The sequence below is a fragment of the Lissotriton vulgaris genome, chromosome 4_1, assembly GCF_964263255.1.
Source record: "Lissotriton vulgaris chromosome 4_1, aLisVul1.2, whole genome shotgun sequence".
Classification (NCBI taxonomy): domain Eukaryota; kingdom Metazoa; phylum Chordata; class Amphibia; order Caudata; family Salamandridae; genus Lissotriton; species Lissotriton vulgaris.
This window is the reverse complement of record NC_141691.1, coordinates 1,173,701,320-1,173,723,895: the sequence shown is the minus strand read 5'-3', so window position 1 is coordinate 1,173,723,895 and position 22,576 is coordinate 1,173,701,320. Positions and strand designations below refer to the sequence as shown.

The 22,576-nt window shown below is 50.0% G+C and overlaps 1 protein-coding gene across 2 annotated transcripts in view; it reads right to left on the bottom strand.

Moving 5' to 3' along the window:
- Positions 1-22,576, bottom strand: part of PIGN (phosphatidylinositol glycan anchor biosynthesis class N) — a 1,076,629-nt gene that overhangs the window by 513,387 nt on the left and 540,666 nt on the right. The window lies entirely within an intron of this gene.

The following is a 22,576-nucleotide window of genomic DNA, read 5'->3' as shown; positions in this document are numbered from 1 at the left end:
AGAGTCAAATCAGGCTCCCCTTTGGATGTCTGCCCTCCTCAAATCATGAAAGAAATCGGTCGAGCCATGCCCAATAGCATGATACCCTTGCTGAACGACTCCCTCACTTCAGGGACAGTGCCCAGTAGCTTTAAGCAGGCCTTACTAATACCCCTTACCAAGAAACCTGGTATTGACCCGCTGGACCTCACAAATTACCGGCCTATATCCTTGCTGCCCTTCCTATCCAAAATGTTGGAAGCTCATGTTACCAACTGCCTCTCCAACTTTGTGGAGGAATCGGGCTACCTTCAACCTAATCAAGCAGGATTTCGGCCGGGTCATTCTACCGAGACAGTAATACTGGCCGTCCAGAACACCTTGAGGTCCAATGCTGATAAAAATCTTCATCAAGCCCTGGTACTTCTTGATTTGTCCGCCACATTCGACACGGTTGACTATTCTATTCTGGTCAACCGTGTCGAACAGGCAGGCCTTAGAGACTCTGCCCTAGCCTGGCTGAAATCGTTCATTTCCGAACGTACTCAGTCTGTCCGTCTAGGCTCTTTCTCTGCTGCTAAAATCAAGTCCTTTTGCGGGGTCCCCCAAGGCTCTTCGTTATCTCCCCTATTGTTTAATTTGTATATGCGGCCCCTTCTTTTTGCGTCAAGAAAGCACAAAGTCACTGTATTTAACTATGCAGATGACTTGCAGCTAGTCTTCGTACTTAATTCCCCAAATGCTGTGGAGGCTTTTCAAGCCACCATGACTTTGATCCAGAGTTGGATGTCCTCAAACCATCTTAAATTAAACCCGGGGAAAACTGAGCTGATCCTGCCCGGTAAGAGTGAAATCAGTTGGAGCCCTAATTTCTGGCCAGTTGATATGGGCCTCCCCCCTAAGAAATCTCTAACTGTAAAAAGCCTGGGGATAACCATCAATGAGGACCTCACGTTAAAATCCCAGATTGGAACAGTGGTTTCCTCTGGACTTTTTCAACTGAGGAAAATTAGGAAAATCGCACACTTCCTCACCCATTCCGCCCTAATTCAGGTAGTCATGGCCCTAGTCCTCTCCCACATCGACTTCTCAAACAGTCTCTATCTTGGCCTACCTGTAGGCCAACTTAGAAGACTGCAGTACCTGCAGAACCAGGCCGCAAGGCTGATCTGCAATGTACCCAAATGGGAATCGATTAAATCAGGCTTAGAGACCCTGCACTGGCTACCTGTGGCTCAAAGAGCCGAATTCAAAGCTGGGTGTATTATCTTCAAGGCATTGCAAGGCAAGGGACCTTTATTCATCAGGCAGCTGATTGGAAGATATGTTCCCTCACGCAGTTTGAGATCAGCCCATAAAGATCTACTTGAGGTACCACGCTTTAAGAAAAAACGACAAGGAGGCAGTAGTTTCCATTTTTTAGCAGCCACCCTATGGAACTCTCTGCCACTAGCCCTTAGACAGAGTAAGGACCTCCTTGCCTTTAGAAAGGCATTTAAGACTCACCTCTTCACACAGGCATACTTGAAATAGATTCTCGTAGACTCACCCCTTGTTATGTTTTTTATCTCTTTCCAGCGCCAAGAAGCCCTCGGGCGTAAGCGCGCTTTATAAATTTTTTATAACATAACATAACATAACATAACATTGTGGAAGACTGCCTTAACTGATCACTAGGCCAAGCACATATCCCACCTGCAGTGTACTTTCTTTTTTCCTCGTTATCATTGTCATCATCACCACTATCATTCTGATCTTCCAAATCTCAAAGAGGAGTGGGATGGCGGATGCAGAGGAACAGGAATCACACAGGAGGATTGGCCTGAAGCAGTAAATGTGGTTGAGGATCTACAAGCACAGATAGCAGAGTTCCACAGGTACAGCAGGGATGACTTGTGGCAGGGAATCACTTGTAAAAGTCATTATTATGCAAGGCTTTGAGGATGCTCACAGAACCTGAGCCACAGCAAAGTACGAAGGCATATCGTTCAGCCTATCATCTCTGTTATGAGGCGGAAGTGATGGTTTGTGTTAACGGGAGTTTTCTCTGCATCCCAATTAGTGAGGATGATGCCCCCCTTTCTCTGACTCGTCCTTTGGTATAAAAGGAATGTTCAGTTGATAAGGACCAGTGGCTCCTTGGTCACCCTCACCCCAAGGTTAGTGCTGAACGAAGAAAGCCTCAACTCCATCATCATCACATAGTTCCTCACTGATGAAGTAATTGGCTATTTACCTGGTTACCAGCCAAGTAATACATAATCTTTGCTATTTACCAAACAGTCCGCAAAACAGAATGTTATATCTTCTGTTTATCCAGCAACAGGCTGAATATTAGAGATGATGTATCATTTCAACAGTGGCGGGATAAATAGTGTGAAGGAATGCTTTATTTAGCCTTTACACAAAAGGAACTTCCAGTAAAAGTAGGGTGTCAAGCATTTGAAAGTAAGTGCATATACAAATGTACAATAGTATGCATACACATTAAGCTAATTTGTTACAGATGAAAAACCAGTCAAAGCAATTTTAAATTAAAACGTTAATGTCATTTTATTATTCAAATTAAAATAGGCATCAAACTTCCATTTTAGGAGCTTCTGGATATGGCACGCAGATATTTTGCTCTGCAGTTTAGGAGTTTTTGACTGTCTGCAAAGAATAAGGAGAATGGTTTTAAACTATGTTGCATAAATGTTTTATTCATTCATGAGAACACATGTGTTTTTTAATGTTCATGGCCTTCCTTTTGATTATTTGTGAGGGCTGGGTTCTTTTTGGGCTATCTATGGAGCTCCCAGTGCTAGCTTTGGACTTCTTTGTAAGGAGGGTTGTGCTTGCTTAGTATTTCAGACTTGACAACACAGCAGCAGTCGACAAGCTGCAGTAAACACGCAATGGAGAGGGATAGGTGGTGTTTAGGCCTCAGAGGGAGGGAGGGATACTTACAATAGACAATTGGTACTTGAGAGCGCAATGTCTTGGGACACTCGTAGGAGGTAAATTGAGTGAGACACAGTGATGAGAATTCTGTGGAATGGGGGGTGAAAGCAGGAGCCAGGAAAGTAATATATCTGGGTAATTCACCGGGGGTGTTCACTCATCTGCCTTTTGAATAAACACACTTTAGTCAAACTATTTACCTACCAGAAAGGGTTCAGGCTTAGATGCTTATTGGTACCATGCCACGAGTGACCCCTTCAGCCACACTAACATTTCAGACACCCGCACAATGTCCTGGGAATAATAGTTTTGATTTTTAACATGATAAGCAGTGTTTTAGGTGTGCAAGGCTATGTTGCTACTGAAACCTAATTTCTGTCCTTGCTATGGGGTCTGGTGGCTCAGTGGACTATTGCGTCCACTGCATGGGCCTGTGTTTGACGTAGTGGTCACAGGTTCAAATCCTGGCCGGGTTGGGGGGCGTGGCTACGCGGCGCTGCATGATGGCTGCCGTTTCGCAGAGCTCCGGAGACCCTAGCTGCTCCCGAATATCCGCCACACACATCCGTGTCCTGAATTGAGAGGACCATGCACCGGAATATGCACAGACCACGATGCCTGTTAAACGACCTTTCTAGCCCCCTTCTTGACCGAGATAGGGCGGCCGCCGCATTTGGGCCTGCTGGAGATCCAGGCCGGGATCTCGGGTGACAAAGAAGGCCAGCTGCGTGAGGGCGCCGGCGGCTGAATTTCAGGCCAGACCCGGGGCTGCGACTTGACTCTCCCCCCTGCGGCGTCGCTGCACTGTGACTCGGTGGCTTTGCTGGCGCGACTGCCCCAGGCACCATCGGGGGCGCGGCTGCCTCAGGGTGTGACACTCGGGGGGAGGAGGGCGGGCATGGGAAGAAGATCCAGCATATTGAAACACTGAGGAGGCGCGGGAGATGACCGTCGGAGGAGCATACTACTGACCAGGTCTCACACACAGCAGGGCCGCCGCGCTGACCAGGCGACGCCCCGCGCAGCGGAGGAGGGACACAAGCAGCGGAGACGGTGGTGCAGATCGCTGGCGGGATACGCCTGGAGCGAAAGTCGCCACAGGGAGCTGGTGTAATGGTGCACATCTGTCCCGGCCAGGGATATTGCTGACCAGCTGACAGGTGTGAAGGCCCTCTTGAGTGAGGTCAGTGTGCTACGCTTGGGCTTCTCTTGGGGGGCTGTGAGTGCGCAGCATCGGGCCTTCGCCCCCAGGGACTGGGAACCTACAGGCCGTATTGAGGTGTTGTACGGTCCGGGCCTGGCGGAGTGGGCCCCATGCAGCGCAAGGCAGCTAATCACTGCAGGTCTCCACCATGGCGACGGTGCGAAGTCTCAAGTCCTCACAGGCGAACAAACTCGATAAATATGCCTTTACCAGGGACAACCCGAAGGACAACTCCCCCCAGAACAAGACGGCTGGAGACCAAGGAAGCCCAGATAAAGACCCCACGCTCAAGGAAGTGATGGCGGTGATCGCGGACATCAAGTCCTCCCTAGAAAACAAAACGGAGGCCATTTCCATCGAGGTCAACCTCATCCGAGCTGATTTCAATAAAAACAATGAGAAATTGAAACAAGTCGAGCTCAAGACCAACAGCCTGGTGGACGACACTTCCCAAATACAATCCGATATTGGGGAGTTACAGACTTTCAAGAAACTCGCAGCCAAAATGGAGGATTACGAAGGGCGTCTACGTCGCAATAATGTCCGAATCTTAGGGGTTCCGGAAAAGGCCGAAGGGGAGTCAGCTGACTTGTTTGTGGAGGACTTGATTCTCCAGCACCTCAAACCTAAATGCCTTGGTAATTTCTTTGTGGTGGAACGTGCCCACAGGGTTCCCGGTGGTCGTCCGAAGCCTGGAGCCTCCCTGCGCCCGATCCTGGCCAGGATCCTTAATTATAGAGACCGCAAAGCCATACTTCAGTGCGCCAGAACGGGGGCTCCTCTGCGTTCATTCATGGGGATCAAGCAGCAGTTTCGTGACAAAGGCCTCAAATAGGCCATGCTTTACCCCGCAAGACTACGGTGGAAGCAGACGTAGAGGCAGGGTTCTTCGATCTTCCTGAGGTGGCGACACACTGGATGGAGTCCCGTAAGTCGTGACCTGGACAACGGAGGTGCTGTGAGTTATTAGACTGAAAGTGTAGTACATACTCTGGGGCTGTTTGGTAACTGGAATGCCTCGTGGCGAGACTTGATGATGAGGGCTAACTTCATGGGGCTGAATGGGATCTTTGTTATAGTAATCTGTGGCCGAGGGACATCTTACCACACCGTTCAAATTTACACATTATAGACAGTTCCCCTTCCTTATCCCGGGAGATGTTGGCTAACATGTGTTATTGATTCGGAATAATATGATAATTTGTTAAAATTTGAATCCTGGGCTGATGGTGGGGTGGAATGGCAGTTGATTGTCCATGGCCCTGTAGCGTATGCGGAATCCTCTCAGAGTTCAGTATATTGCTTATAGGGTGAGTTTGGGGATCCGGGTCCTTCGTTCCTCAATTTACTTCTTTTAGTATTAGACGTTGGGCGACAGGCCCTCTGCCAGTTAGCAATGGGCAGTTTTAAGTCCAGTGGGCAGGGCAGCGGGGAGGGGGGATTGTTGGGGGGGAATCTGAGTTGGTTTCAATTTGTTTTGTTTTTCATCGACAAAAATGCAACGGACGCAGCGGTACTGACATACTTTTGGCATTGTCAATGCATACACAGTGGGAGAAAAGTATTAAAATATTGAGCTGGAATGTCAATGGGCTTGGGGATAAAATTAAGCGTAGTATTGTCCTCCAATCTGTCAGAAAGCACTGACGTGGTACTCCTCCAAGAGACACATCTGATTGGTCACTCTTGTAAGGCAATGAATAGGGGTGGATACAAACTGTTTGCACATGCAGGGTTCACGACGGGATCCAGGGGGGTGGGAATCATGGTGAGGAACTCCTTCCCCCTTAGTATTGACTCCACTTGGACAGATGATAGGGGTCGCTATGTGGGCATTACTGGGTCTTGGGAGGGCCGCATCATCACGTTGTTGTCAGTGTATGTACCCCCAGGTCTCCAGACCACCACGTATCAGGATCTCCAATCCACCTTTCCCTGCCATTGGGATTGTTGGTGCTGGGGGGGATTTTAACTCTGTGGGCTTGGATGTGCTGGACCCCAGCCCCCCCCGTAAACTGGGGCCGGCCACGCGCTGGCTCTCTGACTTCCTCGAGGCTATGGGGCTGGTGGATGGCTGGCGTACCTGTAATCCTGATAAAAAATAATATAGCTTCCATTCTGGGGCCCACCGTTGCTTCTCTCAACTTGACTACATTTTGATGCCTAGCTCCCACATCTCACATATCCAGGAGATCCGAAACTTAGCTAGGGGTATATCCGACCAGCACCACTATGGGTTCACATGCTCTTGGATTACACGTGGGTGGGTAGGGTGGCTCCGATCAACCCCTGGTTCCTTTGCGATCCCAAAATTTCTTAAGGGGCTACTGACTAACATGAATAACTATTTTAGTGACAACGAGGGCACAGTGGACTCCGCTCAGACGCTCTGGGAGGCCTTTAAAACGGTGATTAGGGGGGAGGCATTGTCCTTGATTTCAGGACACAAGAAGGAACAGCAAAACAAGGTATCTGACATAGAAGACAAAATCTATAGATTAGAGAGGGAGTTGGAGGAGCATAATACCTCTGAGACACTCCATCTGCTCCGCACTAAACAGGACACATATAAAGCATTGGTCACAGTGGCGGCCCGAATGCAGGGGGGAGAAAAACTTTGAAGAATCTATGATCTAGGTGACAACGCAGGGAAACTAATAGCCTTTCTCGAATAAAACGGGAGTGGGCTAGTAGAGTGGTCCCTGTCCTCCATGATGCTCAAGGTGCCAGTATCATTCTCCCCCAGGAAATCGCAAATCAATTTGCCAACCACTTCAAGACAGTGTATGCATCGACCGCACACTATACCGAGGATGACTCCGCAAAACTGTTGAGGGACATCGCTCTACCCGCTCTGTCCCCGTCAGATAAGCTTTTGATGGACAGCCCCCTGTCCATGGGTGAAATTGCACAAGCAATTAGATCGCTTCGCTCGAGAAAGGCCTCTAGACCCAATGGGATCCCTATAGAATTATACAAACTAAACTCTCATAGAATGGCGGTGCACTTCAAAACTATGTTTGAGGAGAGCAGGGACCAGGGGGAATTGCCATTAGACCAGCGTCTAGCTAATATTGTAGTGATACATAAAGAGGGCAAACCTCTAAAGAGGGCTCAATCTGGTGAACATCTGCCAGCTGCCCCGAGGGTGGTGCGCCCGTGAGGGGTCATTCTGTTCTCCACACATTATTTTCACATTTATCAAGTGTGGTTTGATGTACTGTGCAAATGACTGATTCAGGCATTGTTTAGTGCTCTGGCTGACTGTCTTTTTGAAGTTTACAAGGAATTTCCCTTATTTTTATGTTAAGAAATTTGGACGAAATGCGGTAATACACCCAAAGAATAATTCACTAAGTCGGGGGTGTATCAGTGGATTTGGACTGTTGGTCTCTCCACTTCATAATACGAATACCGACAGTGAACGTCCTAGGGACAGGGTTTTTGTGATATTGACGGGGTTCCACTCAGCCTTTCATCCGCCTGAGGTTGATAAACAAAGTACCATTGAGTTAGGTAACAATAAACATATGTATTCAGTGCCAAGATACCTACGGGTGAACGTGTACTTTTCAAATACACACATGTTATATTATGATAGTGCTGTTTGCAGCTAAAGACATCTGAACGCTAAAAAAAGAAAATATCTGGGTAACAGATTTGGAAGCTCTACCTGAGTAAAGACATTGTGGAGGGGACTGGGGACTAGGAGGGGTAGGGAAACCAAGGCCATTGGAACCAGCACTAGAAGACGTTATTCATGAGGACCAGTCAAACGAACACAAGATCTAAGACCAGGACTGCATGGATAGGGGGGGCAGAAGCAGAAGGAGTTGGAACAGGCAATGTAGGGCAATAGATAAACCAAGGGAGTAAGACCAGTAGGAGGGGGAGAAGGAGGATTCTGACCTAAAGAAGAATAAGGGTCTGGAAGTGGACCATCAGGAGGGCTAGAATGACTAGAGCCATGAGGACCAGGACAAGATGAACCAGGCCCAGAGAGACCTAATCCATGAAGGCAATGGTTATCAATGCCAAACAAGACCAGGGACAAATAGATGAGGAGCAGGCAAGGAAATACAGGACTATGTGTCCTGGGACCAAGGTGAGAAGGATCAGGAGAGCCAGGAGGATGGGGAACAGAGAGCTCTGTACTCAGTGAACAAGGTTCCGAAAGAACAGATGAACCAGAAGTAGAAGGAAGAAAAGGTCCTGAACCATAATGACGAGGAGGGCTACGAGGGCCTGATTGCATCACTTAGGATCAGAGGGACAAGGAAGACCAGGGCCAGGAGTAGCAGACCCAGGTAGACAGACCAAAGAGGACCAGTACTAGGAGACCAATGGAAAGAAGGATCACAGATTAGAAAGTGAAAACAACAGCGATCAGATCAAGGATGGCCGAAAGCGAATGTGCCAAGAATGGGAAGATCACGACCTGAAGGGACCGGGGCTAGCAGGAACACTACACCCTAGATCAGAATGTCCCAGTGGGACTAGAATCAGAAGTTCCACGGGCGTCAGGTTCAGAGGGATCCTAAACCAGGGTGCCAAGTACTACATGATCCAGGAAAAAACGAAATGTGGGAAGTAGGAGGAGCAGTGCCAGAGGGATGAAGAAGACCCAAGAGGGTCATTACTAGAATGAATGTTGGATTTATAGAGCACGTGGATACCCTGGAGCGTCCCAGCGCTGTACCACTGGGGAACCCGTCCTGGCTTTCCCTGTGAGATGGTCCCTTTACTGGGCATCCCCAAGGTGCAGCCAGGCATCCCCGGCGGTGATGGGGCCGGAATGGAGACTAAGCAAGCTATTGCCCAGGGTTGCAGCGTGGGACCCCATGGTTGGAGTGGCACCGAGGCGTGATTTATCGGGCCCGCTGACATTGGTCCTGTACCCGGCCGCGTCGGGAATTGAACCCTGGTCCCGGGCCGACCTCTGCCATTGGGTCTGCCGCCTCTAACCGTTGAGCCACACTTCTACTAGGAGAACTATGATAGAGGAGACCAGAGTCAGACTGACAAGAACAAGGTGGAACAGGCAAACCCGGAAGAGTAGTAGCACTACGATGGGGCAGGAGAACCGGGGAAGTAGGAGGGCAAGAGACACCAAGGCTAGTGGGATCAGTGCCAGAAGATCTTATTCATGGGGACCAGTCAAAGGAATACCAGAACGAAGACCATGACTATATGGACCAGAGACACCAGGAGCAGAATAATTAAAACAGGCAAACCAGAGGGCTGGATAAACCAGGGGAACAGAACCAGGAGGACTAATGGAAAAGATTTAGGGTGAGGAAGATGAAAAGGTCCAGGACAGGAAGTCTGTGAAACAGGGACCCCAGGACCCAGAGGAAATGATGACCAGACAGACCAGCAAGTACAGGGCCAGAAAGTTCTTAAGCTAGCATGAACTCGAGGTCAAGGAACATCAGAACTAGGAATGGCTAGAATGATCTGTGATAGGCCAGAAAATTATTGCAGAACCAAGAGGGAAAAGAGCATGAGGGCTAGAGCCAGGAAATTCAGGACCAGATTTAACAAGACTAAAAAGACCAGGACCTGGAGAGCAATGGCCAGTAGAACCTGGAGATCAGGATCAGCAGGACAATGACTAGGAAGACCAGGATGGCAAGTGCCAAAGGCAACCACACATACCGGCTCAAGGAAGACTAAATGACCTGAAAAGACCTTGACCAGGAGGACTGGATACAGGGCTGAGGGTCATGAATATCAGGACCTAGGGGACCACGGCTCAGATTACCAAGTGGGGCAGAGCAATTGTTACAGGTAGATCAGATGTAAGAAGTACATCAGAATCTGGAAGACTGAGGGCAATGGACAGTAGCGGCTAGGAGGACCAGGATCAAAATGATCAGGCACAGTGGGACAGGAAGAAAGAGAACCTGGATCAAGAGGGACGGATTAAATGGCTGCAGCACTAGCAGGACTAAGAGGACAAGGAACATATTTTGCGTGACAAGATAGAGAGTAGATATAGCTTCCCTACACAATGGAAGTGCATTGACTGCATCCCTGTTGGAGGCTGGAGACACAGAACTGGAGGGAGGAAAGTTGGGGAAAAGGATAGCCACAGAAATTCTGAGGTCTGTGTTACTAAAGGGCTGCTGATTAGTTCTTCTTGAAGAACAAGTTACTTACCTTTGGTAACGATATATCTGTAAGAAAAAGTAGTTAGTATTAGATTCCTTACCTTAGAATATCCCCAGGCGTCAGACTGGATCCGGAAAATTTTGCGTAGCAGTACCCCTGCGCGTCGGTAGGAGTCATCTGCGGCTCCACATCCGTCGTCAGCGTCGTTGGCGCCGGGATGACGTCGTCGGAGTACTTATACGCCACCCTCGCACGCTGACGGCAGTTCTTATACACAGCTTTTTCGCGCCAGAAACGCAGAGCCATGATAAAAACCAACACTGGTGCCATGAAACTAGGGCCCTGAAAGGGGATAACCCTAACCCTAGATATAGGTTCGCAGAACGGGGAGGATGGGTGGGGCGGTAAAGAATCTAATACTAACTACTGTTTCTTACAGATATATCGTTACCGAAGGTAATTAACTTGTGCATCTGAAAGAAACAGGTTAGTATTAGATTACTTACCTTAGAATAGATACCCCAGCAATACCAACCCAAGTGGTGGGTCTGCGAACCAATGATCACACCAGAACGTCCTGGAGAACGGAACAGCCGAAAAAGCCACCTCTCCGGACTTGGCTGTCCAGGCAGTAGTGTCTTGCGAACGTGTGCAGCGAGGCCCACGTAGCTGCCTGACAGATGTCCTGCAAGGGGTCTCCCCGACCCAGGGCAGTAGTAGCCGCCGTGGCCCGGGTAGAATGGGCACGTAGCCCCACAGGAGGCTCCTTTTTAGCCAGTGAATAACAAGCCTTGACGCACAAGACGACCCATCGGGAAATGGTCCGTTTGTGCACCACCCGTCCCTTGTTAGCGCCCACGTAACCAACAAAGAGTTGGTCATCCACCCGGAACTGGAGTGTGCGATCCAGATAGTATGAGAGCGCACGTTTTGGGTCCAGAGGGTGGAGCCGCTCTTCCTCTTTCGAGGGATGCGGAGGCGGAAAAAAGGTGGGCAAGGTGATGGACTGCCCGATGTGGAAGGCTGTGACTACCTTGGGCAGGAAAGAGGGTCGCGTCCGCAACACAACTTTGTCCGGATGGACAGAAAGAAAAGGAGGTTGTGAAGAAAGGGCCTGAAGCTCACTCACTCTCCTGGCAGAGGTGATGACAACCAGGAATGCAGTCTTAACGGTAAGAAGACGAAGAGGACAGTTATGAAGTGGCTCAAAGGGAGCGCACATCAGATAAGTCAAAACAAGGTTCAAGTCCCACTGAGGCATCACTAAAGGAACAGGGGGGAACATATGAGTGATGCCCTTCAAGAACCTATTTACAACTGCGGACTAGAGCAAAGAGGGCTGGATCAGGGAGCCTTAAGAAGGCGGAAATGGCAGAGAGGTAGCCCTTGATAGTGCCCAGAGCAGAGTCCTGCTGGGCAAGAGAAAGAAGAAAGAGGAGAACCTCAGAAAGAGGGGCAGAGAGTGGATCCACAGCGTTTGCTGTGCACCATGCCACAAATTTGTTCCACCTATAGGCGTATACCGATTTTGGGGAGGGACGCCTGGCTGCCAGAATAACATCACAGACTTCAGGAGGCAAGTCAAATGGCCTCAACTGTCGCCGCTCAATCTCCAAACATGGAGTTGGAGGCTGGACAGGTTCGGGTGGAGGACCGTCCCCTGCTGCTGCGACAAAAGGTCCTCCTGAAGAGGCAGACGAATCAGAGGTTCGACTGACATGCTGAGTAGCTTGGGATACCAGTATCTTCGTGCCCAGTCCGGAGCCATAAGGATGACTTGGGCCCGGTCGCGTCTGATCTTCTTCAGCACTCTGAGCAGAAGTGGTATAGGCGGAAAGACGTACAACAGACCGCAACTCCACTTGCGACGAAAAGCGTCTCCGAGCGAGTGCCGCCACGGAGAACTGATGACATTGCGCGTTCTCTTCCGTGGCAAATAGATATAACCAAGGCTCTCACTGAAAGAGACCTTGCGCCACGTCCGGGTTCACACGCCATTCGTGATCCATCATGCACTGACGGCTGAGTTCGTCCGCCCTGGGGTTCAGGGAACCTGCCAGGTGTTGAACCACCAGGGTCACGCCCTGATGTTCCAGCCACTGCCAGAGGGGCAGAGCCTCCTGGCATAGGGTCCACGACCCCACCCCGCCCTATTTGTTGGAGTACCACATGGAGGTGGTGTTGTCGTACAGAGGGGAGGAATGCCTTCAGTGCAAGCCGGATCGGCCGTTGCTCTAGAAGGTTGATGTGGAGCCGGGACTCCGCCGGAGACCAGAGGCCTCTGATCTCTGCCTCTCCCATGTGGCCCCCCCAACCCTGGAGGGACGCGTCCGTCACAACTACGTGCTCCGCCTGGGGTAGGGATCTGCCGCTGACCCAATCCCGGTCCGTGAGCCACCACTGCAACTGTCTTGCAGTGCCCTCCGAGATCAAGACATGGTCGGACAAGTTGCCCTGATGCTGGGCCCACTGAAACTTCAGGTCCCACTGTAGAGCCCGCATCCGCCACCTGGCGTGATGTACCAGGAGGATGCAGGAGGCCATCAGCCCCAGAAGCCGCAGCGTCAACCTGAATAAGACTCGGGATTAAGGCTGAAAGATCGGAATCAGAGCCTGAATATCCCGAACCCGCTGTTCGGGAGGATAAACTCGAAACTGCGCAGAGTCCAGAACCGCTCCGATGAAGAGGAGCTTCTGAGAGGGACACAGGTGCAACTTCGGCACATTGATGGAGAACCCCACCAGGTGCAGGAGGTCGGCCGTAGTCTGGAGGTGGCTTATAACTGTCTGGGGCGAGCCCACCTTCAACAACCAGTCAACGAGGTAGGTGAAGACTGAAACCCCTAACCGGCGCAGATGAGCTGTGACCACCGCCATCACTTTCGTGAAAACCTGTGGGGCGCTGGTAAGGCCAAAGGGGAGCACGGTAAACTGAAAGTGCATGTGGCTTACCGTGAACCTCAGGTAGAACTGGTGGGCCGGCAGGACGGAGATGTGAAAATAAGCGTCATGCAAGTCCAACGCTACCATCCAGTCTCCTGGGTCCAGGGCAGCTAAGACCTGAGCCAGTGTCAGCATCTTGAACTTCTCCTTCCGGAGGAAGCCGTTGACGTTCGGCAGGTCCAAGATAGGGCGTAGGCCCCCTTTGCCCTTCTTGGGAACCAGAACGTAGTGGGAGTAACAACCACACCCTACTTCTGGCCCAGGAACGCGCTAGATGACCCCCTTGGCCAAGAGAGCTGTAACTTCCTCTTGCAGAAGTTGCAAGTGATCCCCCGACACGCGGTGGTACTGCAGTGGCATGGCTGGAGGGGTCGCCTCGAAGGGGAGGGAGTAGCCCCTTCGGACGATTTGCAGCACCCACCTGTCCGATGTGATGGTGCGCCAGTGGAGGAGGTGATGGCGAACCCTACCCCCACTGGTGTCAAATGGGCCTGAAAGCTCGGACTAGGAAGGCTTTGAGGCGGATGCTGCGGGGGTAGATGTGGACTGGCCGCACCGTTGTCCCCTGTTTCCTCCGCACCGGTAACCACGTCCGCCGCCGTGCTGAATGTTAGTCTGCGGCCCGTGGCTGGCAGGACGTGTGGGGGCGCCCCTTCCGTGGCCACGAAAGGAGTGCTGGGCAGAAGATTGCTGGCACGGGCCGACAGGCCCAGGGACTTGCCCGTAGCCCTGGAGTCCTTAAAGCGTTCCAGCGCGCTATCTGCCTTGCCACCGAAGAGGTGGCTGCCTTCGAATGGCATGTCCATAAGAGTGTTCTGGACATCAGCCGAGAAGTTGGTGGACCTCAGCCAGGCGTGGCAGCGAAACGTGACAGACGTGGAAATTGCTCTTCCCAGCGAGTCCGTGGTATCCAGTCCACATCATATTGAGTACTGCGCTGCGTCTCTTCCCTCCGCGAGGGCTTGAGCAAGCTTCACCCAAGCTCCCTCCGGGCACTCAGGCAGCACTTCCGCGACCGTTTCCCACAGAGAGTGGGTGTAACGGCACAAGAGGCACGCAGTGTTGACCGACTGCAATCCCAAACTAAGGGAGGAGAACATCTTCTTGCCGAATTGTTCATACCTCTTGGATTCCCGATCTGGTGGTGCAGTCGGTAATGCGGATTGTGAAGTAGAGGCCTGGATAACCAGGCTCTCGGGGTGGGGTGGGTGAACAAGAAACTAGGGTCGCCCGGAGCAGGGTGGTGGCACCTAGCGACGTTCCTATCTACAGGGGGACCTGTAGCGGGCCAGGACCAGGTGCCCAACAGGACATCCGTGAGAGCCTCATTAAACGGCAGTAGAAGCCCTGGGGAGCTACCTGCGGTTTAAGGACCTCTGTGAGGATGTTAGACATCACCTTTGCAACGGGGAGCTCAAGAGCCAAGGCCTTGGCCGCCCTTGAAAGCACCACACTATAAGCAGCCCCCTCCTCCTAGCCACGGTAGGAGGGAAGACAAAACCAGTGTCTGGGGAGGTATCCAGGCCACTGGCTTCCCCTAGTTCCTGTGTCCAGTCCTGAAAAGACTGTCACTCACGTGTCAGAGGGTCCTCAGACCCCCCCAGTCTCCCTCGTCGTCCATGTCCTGAAATTCAGGGGTAAAGGATGGACCCAGATCACCGAAGAATTCCTCTTCGGCCAGCGCCGAATGCGGCGTAGAGCGACGGCGCTCTGACGCGGGATCCGGACCGAGTGGTGGACAAGGGACGGCATCGTGCGGGGACGACACCGGGGATGACACCCTAGGGGCCGACGCCGGCGGGGTCGTAAGGTCGACCAACGGCGACCCGGATCCGGATCCAGCGGGGCCTTGCGGCACTGGGACCAAAGTCGCCGACGGCGCCGGGGCCGAAGCACCCGACGGCATTGGGGCCGAAGCACCCAGCCCGCTTGGGCTCCCAGTCGGGGCCACGTGGCCCGAAGGCGCCGCGGAACCCGACGGAGGAGAGAGCGACCTCATGGCCATGAGGAAGGCTTCAATCTCCTCCAGTGTCACGTTCTGCCCAGGGACCAATGGGTATGGAGCAGGCCGCGACATCTGCGGCTCCGGTGTCACTCGAAACCCCGGCCGCATTGCGCGAGCGTGGGGGGGGAGTCAGAAGAGAGATGTTCCTTTTCGACTTCTTGTGCCTCTTACCTGAGGACTTGGAGCCCGACGAGTGGTTTCGACTCGCCGAGCTGTGATGACTCCGGCCCCACGACCAGTCCCTCAACCTCCTTCCGGACTGGGACCTCGAACAGCGCGGGCCGACTGCCGGAGCTCGAGGCACTTACAGGACCGCTCCCGCCTAGCCTTCGACGCCAATGCCCGACAGTCGGGGCACGACTTATCGTCATGGTCGGGCCCCAGGCAATGTAGGCACCGGCAATGGGGGTCAGTAACCAACATCGGTCGGTTACAGTCGGCACAGGGCTTGAACGTGGGCATCCCTACCGGCACCGATGGAGTCGTATGACTCGAAACGGATCCAAAAAGGATCGAAAAAGCTTGGACAAAAAGTGACTAAAGGGTACCATTTTCTCCGGACCTGCGCTTGCTGGCGCGGAAAAAAGAAGAACTGACGTCAGCGCGTGAGGGTGTCGTCTAAGTACTCTGACAAGGTCATCCCGGCGCCAACAACGCTGACGACGGACGCGGAGCCGCAGACGACGCCTACCGACGCGCAGGGGTACTGCTGCGCAAAATTTTCCAGATCCAGTCTGACGCCTGGGGATATTCTAAGGTAAGGAATCTAATACGAACCTGTTTCTTTCAGATTGACAATATAGGGTAGATGGTAGGAGCAAAGCGTAGGTCAGAGGTTCCTCTTGTTAAAGGTGACACATTTTTGAAGCAGGTCTACCTTTTTGCCTGTACCTGCTGACTGCTCAGGAATGTTACTGACACCGAGCTGCCTATATCTCACACTTCATAGTGTCCTTGTTCTGGATACTCCTGCTTGGGGCTAGCACTTTTGCTACTGCTGTGAGAACTCTCACCAAGAACAAAGGCTTTGTCTGAGCTACAGCCAGAAAATTGTATTTGAAAGAGAATCATCCTAAATCAGTTCAGAAACATCAACAGTGGACTCAAATCCCTTGGAAAATTAGCTTAAAAGTTGATTTGTGAATTGATCAATTCGTAGGTCACAAGAAAGGAGGTAGCAACTTGTCTCTTTCAGTGTTTTATTTCTTGCAATATTTGTAATGAAGTTAATCTGTGTTTGTGATGTCTATATGTCTTTCTCTGATTTACTGGGAAAATTAATTCATATTCCAATGACATTGGTTCAATTAATTTTAGTCTGTTTCCTTTGCTTGTGACTCCTCCACTGAATACTTCCTCTGCTGTCCCGACAGAGTTGGGTCTGTTGGAGGAAGGCCTTTGAATCTTCCATCCTATTTAGGGTAAAACATGGCTGTAAAAGACAGGAAAAATAATGATGACCCCCGGTACCCTGGCAGAAAACCACCCAGTGTAGGTAGAGGGGCATTAGCTTATTGTTTTTAACAAAAATTTTGAACATGTTTGCCAGCCAGCCATCATGTCTGACAGTACCATCTGTCAAACGTTTTGTGCAAAGACAACAACCACCTTGACAGTAGTTCCTGTCAATGTAGAAAGTTGTCCACAGGGCTGGCGGACAACTCTAAATTTGGCAGGTGGAGGTCCCTCTGGATGGTGGGGGTTTGTCCTCTGCTATCTGAATGGAGTTAACTCCGTCCCCAAACTCTAGTTTTTCTTCTTTCTGTCATGACATTGAAATAAAGCCTCACGTTTACAATGTGTTGGTGACTTCATAAGGGACCCTATGCAACTATTCCTGTATCAATAAGATCACCCTAAATATCAGATGGCACTATGTCACTGGAATATAACATTTCCTGTTCTCGCTTTGCTTTTATAAATAATTGGTTTCAGGTGTCTTAGTCAGATTTGTTTAATTGAACTGAACTTGAATGAATAATTGCAGAATGCATCGATATGCTCTAGAAAAGGAGATGTTCTGATACCATGGTGCCTTTTGGAAATCATATATTTGGTCCTGGTACATTCCCATGGCTTTAGAAGTGTAAACAGCTTTAACCAGTCTTGCAAAAGTTCTAATTATCCTTACCATTGACCATTTCTGCATGTAAAAGTAAAAGAGTAGGAGCATTTGTTGAGCACGAAAAAGCTTCATAAAGGCCCTCTAGAGTCGCTGTGTCTTGGCAAATGGTGTGACTGAGTGGCATTCTGTTCCATGGCTGTCAAAAAAACTTGAAACATTCAGACATCTGTGACCTTTAGACATATAAGTTAGTGCCTGCATGTGCATGGATCCCTAACATTTCTGCATGGGTCATCAACTCCACTTCAGACCAGGCTGAAGTCTCTAAGTCATTTCCAAGCAAGCATTCTACAGGGAGGTATGAACTTATCACAACCTTCTTAATGCCACTTACCTCTCCCCAGGAGAAATTAACAACTGCCAGGGCATGGGTGGTCCTGACATTGCTAGCATTGATCACTTGGTAAGTCTCACCAAGTATGACTTGTCCAGGGTCCACAAAGCCTTGTGTCACCATTGTGACACTTGTCCCTGTGTCCCTGTAGGCCTCTGCCTTTTTCTCATTTATCAAAGGCTGCTGTCTGTACTTGCCCAAGTTACTGGGACTCACAGAGGAGGTCATACCCATGCCTCCATCCCAGACTAACACAGCCTGAGTTGGAACTCTGACGAGGCCAGAGCCCATCTCAGATTCCAGGGTCAACCCTACTACACCCTTCTGCTGAGAACCACCATTTGTAGCTGAACTATGGGGAACAGTTCAGCTACAAATGGTGGCTGGGTTTTTGTCTCCTTTTTGGTGCAGTCACTGGTCTAGTGACTATTCTGTTTACAGACTTTGCACCATGGCTTTCTTGGGCCTGCTTTCTTTTGGGAAGATTGGGGATTCCCACCATTAGAAGCTTTTTGGGGACCTTGTGAAGACTTCTGGTCTTTACCCTTCTCCCCACCTTTTTGATCTTGCTTCTTCTGGTCACCACCTTGGTTCTGTACCTTCTGCTTCACCCTGGTTCTGACCCATTTGTCTGCCTTCTTTCCCAATTCTTGTGGAGAGGTCTGATCAGAGTCTACCAGGTGCTGATGCAACAGCTGATTTTGACAGTTATTAAGGATCTGCTCCCTCATGACTAGATTATACAATCCTGTATAGTCACACACTTTACTGCCCAGTAATCAGCCCTCCAGAGCCTTAGTAGCACAATCCACAAAGTCAACCCAGTCCTGAGTCTGTGCCTTCTGGGTATCTCTGAATTGTATTCTATACTGCTCAGTGGTTAAGCCAAACCCATCTATCAGAGCACTCTCCAGGACCTTGTAATCATCAGCATCCTCTTCTCTGACAGTGAGGAGCTTATCTCTACCTTTGTCTGCAAAGGAGAGCCACAAGATTGCTGCCCACTGCTCCTGGGTACCTTCTGTACTTTGCAGGCCCTCTCCAGTGCAGTAATCCGTTTGTGGATGTCATCTCCATTCTGATAGGGAGGGACAATCTTGTTAAGGTTTCTATGGTCATAAGACCTATCCCTACCACTAGGTAAGTTGCTGCCACCATGAGGCTCTAGCCCCATCTTTTTTCTTGCTCTTTCAAGCTCTAGAGTCTCCTTCTCGAAGGCTACTTGCTGTCTCCTTATTCTCAGCTGGGCTTCTTTCATCCTCACCTGATGTTCTCTCTGCTCCTGAGAGGTACCCCTCCTATGAGCAGAGACAGTGGACCCTACAGATGTGTCAGAATGATAAGACATACCAAAATTTCCCTCATTGACCAACATATCTTATATGTATATCATACAAATACATAACACATATGTGATAAAGTCCTCCTGATTCAAAGGAAAATCTTTTCTCTTTTCTGTCACATATGAACTCTACCATTAACAGATATTGCATGTGATTAGCTGTTTGAGTATGAATGATATTGGATGGTTTAAGTGTGGTTTGTGTTCGTTGTATTGAATCAGGAGGACTTTATCACATATGTGTTATATATTTGTATGGTATATTTATATAAATATTGTTTTCTTTTGTATAATCATGGATAAAAAAGCCCTATACCAATGATCTGTTACATTTAGGTCTATCTTTGATGAAATAATATTATAAAAAGAAATTTTAGAAAAAGAAACAAAATGTTTGGATAAAATTAAAAATACTTTGAGATGAACGCTTCTCTGTCACTGGCATATTTTCAATTAATGTAAGTTGGATATGTTGGTCAATGAGGGAAATTTTGATATGTCTATATGTGTTGCTCTCCCCTCTTTTTCCTGACCTATAATTGTTACAGAGGGGGTCCCTTTATTTCTGCTTCAGAATGATAAGACTCTTGTGAAAGAGATCTGTCTCTTCTGGGCACACCACCAACTCTTCCTGTGGGGACAAAGATAGGGCCTCCTTGGCCAGCTCCATCTCCAGTAGGAGCTGGGTTCCCAAGGTCTAGGTCATTTTCACCTGCCTGGTTTTCATCAGTCAGAGTCCTGGTGGGGTAACCCACTAGGATTCTCCTCCTCAGATATATCCACCCTATTGCCTACCCTTACAGGCTCTGCAGCTTGCCTAAAGTCATCAAGCAATCATGCCTCTATGAGGCGTTGGGGATTGGGATTCTTTTATGTCTTTAATTTTCTCATGGCACTCAGAGCCCTTAACTCTTGGAATGGGAATGTGTCATACTTAGATATCTGTACATGACTGACATCTGGCGGAGACCCACTAGGTCCTGCTTGTAAAGACATGACTAGTGAGGTGTGGTGTATGCACTACCTACACTATTTGTTTCCTACTAAACCTCTCTTGAGTTGTAGAAGGGGTGTGCTAAGCCCTTGACACACAACTCTAAGTTCAGTAGAACTTACTGTATTATAAGCTTGTATTATATGTACCTATGGTACCTTTAGTGGTTATTTCAAATGATCAACACGAGATTATCTGGTAAAACAATGCAAGATGGAACCCCACTGCTGCACATCAATCTGAGAAGTTGGCCTGGCATATGCTGTCCACTACTCTAGTAGGCACCTTGCACCAGTCCAAACGACCCTTATTGATGGTAGATTTAAGACAACCTTTATAGAAAGCTATCCTAGTGGTAGCTGTGGAGAGCAGTCTTCAGGCTAATTCTTGAAGGAATGTAAAGAAGCTTGTTTTACTAGTCTATAATCTCATGAATGATCAAATGAAAGGAGAACCACACCAGGTATATACATAAAATATATGTATTTATTGTAAACAAACTCCTCTAGTCTCTTTATGAGGCTAGAGGCAAAAGTACAATACAATTACTTAAATAGCACACAGTAAATTAGCACAGTATACATTTTGCCCTAGGGGCCTCACAAACCATACACTAAGAAAGTGGTATAAGATCCACGAGGAGAATAGAAGCAAGGCCTAGGGCCTGTAGAACCGCTGGGGCAACCAGGAACCACCCAAAGGTAGGGACGCAGGAGACCCAGAGGGGTCGCGTGCAGTGTCTAAACACAGCAGCAAATCACCATTGACTTCTATGTAGAAAGTCGCAATTAGATTTTTAAAGAATAAGGACACTTAGGAGTGGACTAGGAACAAATTCCTCCAGTACTGGACACTTCAAGAGTCAAAACCCACGGGAGCACCGAAGTACTCGTGTTACCTCACCCAGGGAAGCCGGGTGCATAGGTGTCTTTTCATGTCCGGTTTCGTCGTTGTTTCCTATGGAGAGCTGCAAAGAAGTGCTGCAGGCGACCAGATGAAGAGTGTCCAGATGGATCCAAGGGTGGATCGAAGATCTGAAGAACCTGAAAGCAGAGGGGACAGAGTCTGGGTCACTTGCCAGTATGTATTTATGTATGTGGTCTTGTAACGCGCACTGCTGCCCTGAGGCGTCGAGGCGCTGAAGACCGCTGGGGAACCCGTCCTGGCTATCTCTATGAGATGGTCCCTACTGGGTATCTCCAAGGTGAAACCAGGCATCCCCGGCGAATGTGGGGGGCCGTTGTAGAGATGAGGCAAGCTAATGCCCAGAGTTGCTGAGTGTGATCCCTGGTTAGAGTAGGCACCAAGGCGAGAATTATTGAGTCCGCTGACCCTGGTCCACGACCCTGCCACGTCAGGAATTGAACCCTGGTCCCGGGCCATTCTCTGCTTCCGGGTCTGCCGCCTCTAACCAGTGAGCCACACCACTCCACAGTGACCAGGGAGGCAACAGGAAGATGCCAGTCGATGTCCGGTGATTTCAGTTGATGTAGGTGAAGCCTGACTCTTCAGCCACGAGGTCCAGGAGGCGTCAAAGACAACGAGAAGCTGGATTCGAGCTGTCCCACATCGGATGTGGAGTGCTGCAGCGTCGGTATCCGGATTGGACCCACCAAGCCTTGGCAACAGCAACCCACGCAGAATGGAAAGATTGGCTTCGGTGCAGACCAGCAAGGTCTGAGGGACTCACCCTTTGCAGGGGAGTCAGGGCACGTCTGGAGCAACCAGGAAAGCCCAAGAAACAAAGAAGATTCCTTCATGGGGACCCACCAGTCGACGGACCAGGGATCGCGAAATGGCCTCGAGCAGAAATGCAGGAAGCGGGCCCATGGAACACTCGTGGAATGTAGGCCCACAAACTACGGTGCAAAAGGTGCTCAGGGCTTGGACTACAAGTAGCCCAATGTACAACTTCGGGAAAGCTCGGAAAGTCGATGCACTAGCAAATGTGCTGTATGTCCACGAGTTCCAGTCCCACGTCTCTTGTGATGGCTACAGGTCTCAGCTTTGCTGGGGACTTGTGTCGGCCTCGGAAATGACTGGAAGTCCGTGTCCTGTGTCGCAGATTCTTTGGGATCCGGAGGGAGCCTCGAAAATACAGACTGGCAAGATGCTTCTTTGGGTCCTGTTTGAACAGGGGAGGTCACTCCTTGACCCCAAGGGAGATCTCTTCCGTCTTCCAGTCGAAATGAAATGTAAAAAGGTCCAAGATATATGTTGCAGAGTTTCATCCAGGGTAATCTACATTCCTAGGGACGGGGGTCCTATACTTATACTAAGTTTAGGGGTTGGACTAACTCTAAGGTCCCACCTATGGGAGGACTTGGGGAGAGGGTGGTTACACCCCTTCCCCTTTGTCCAGTTTCGCACCGGAGCTGGGGCTGAGTGCCCCAGAAACCGGTTTGAACTGGGGTATGCACAGGGACACCTTGTGTGCCAGGCAGTGTCTGAAAAAGCATTCTGTGAATGCACCCACCCTGCCCCAATACACTAAAGCCTGTCTGGGGAGGTGCTGGCACCTCCCTGGACAGGAAACCTATTGTCCAGGCCTCCCCTGCCGGAGTTGCATCCAGCAGCAGGAGGTCAGACTCTT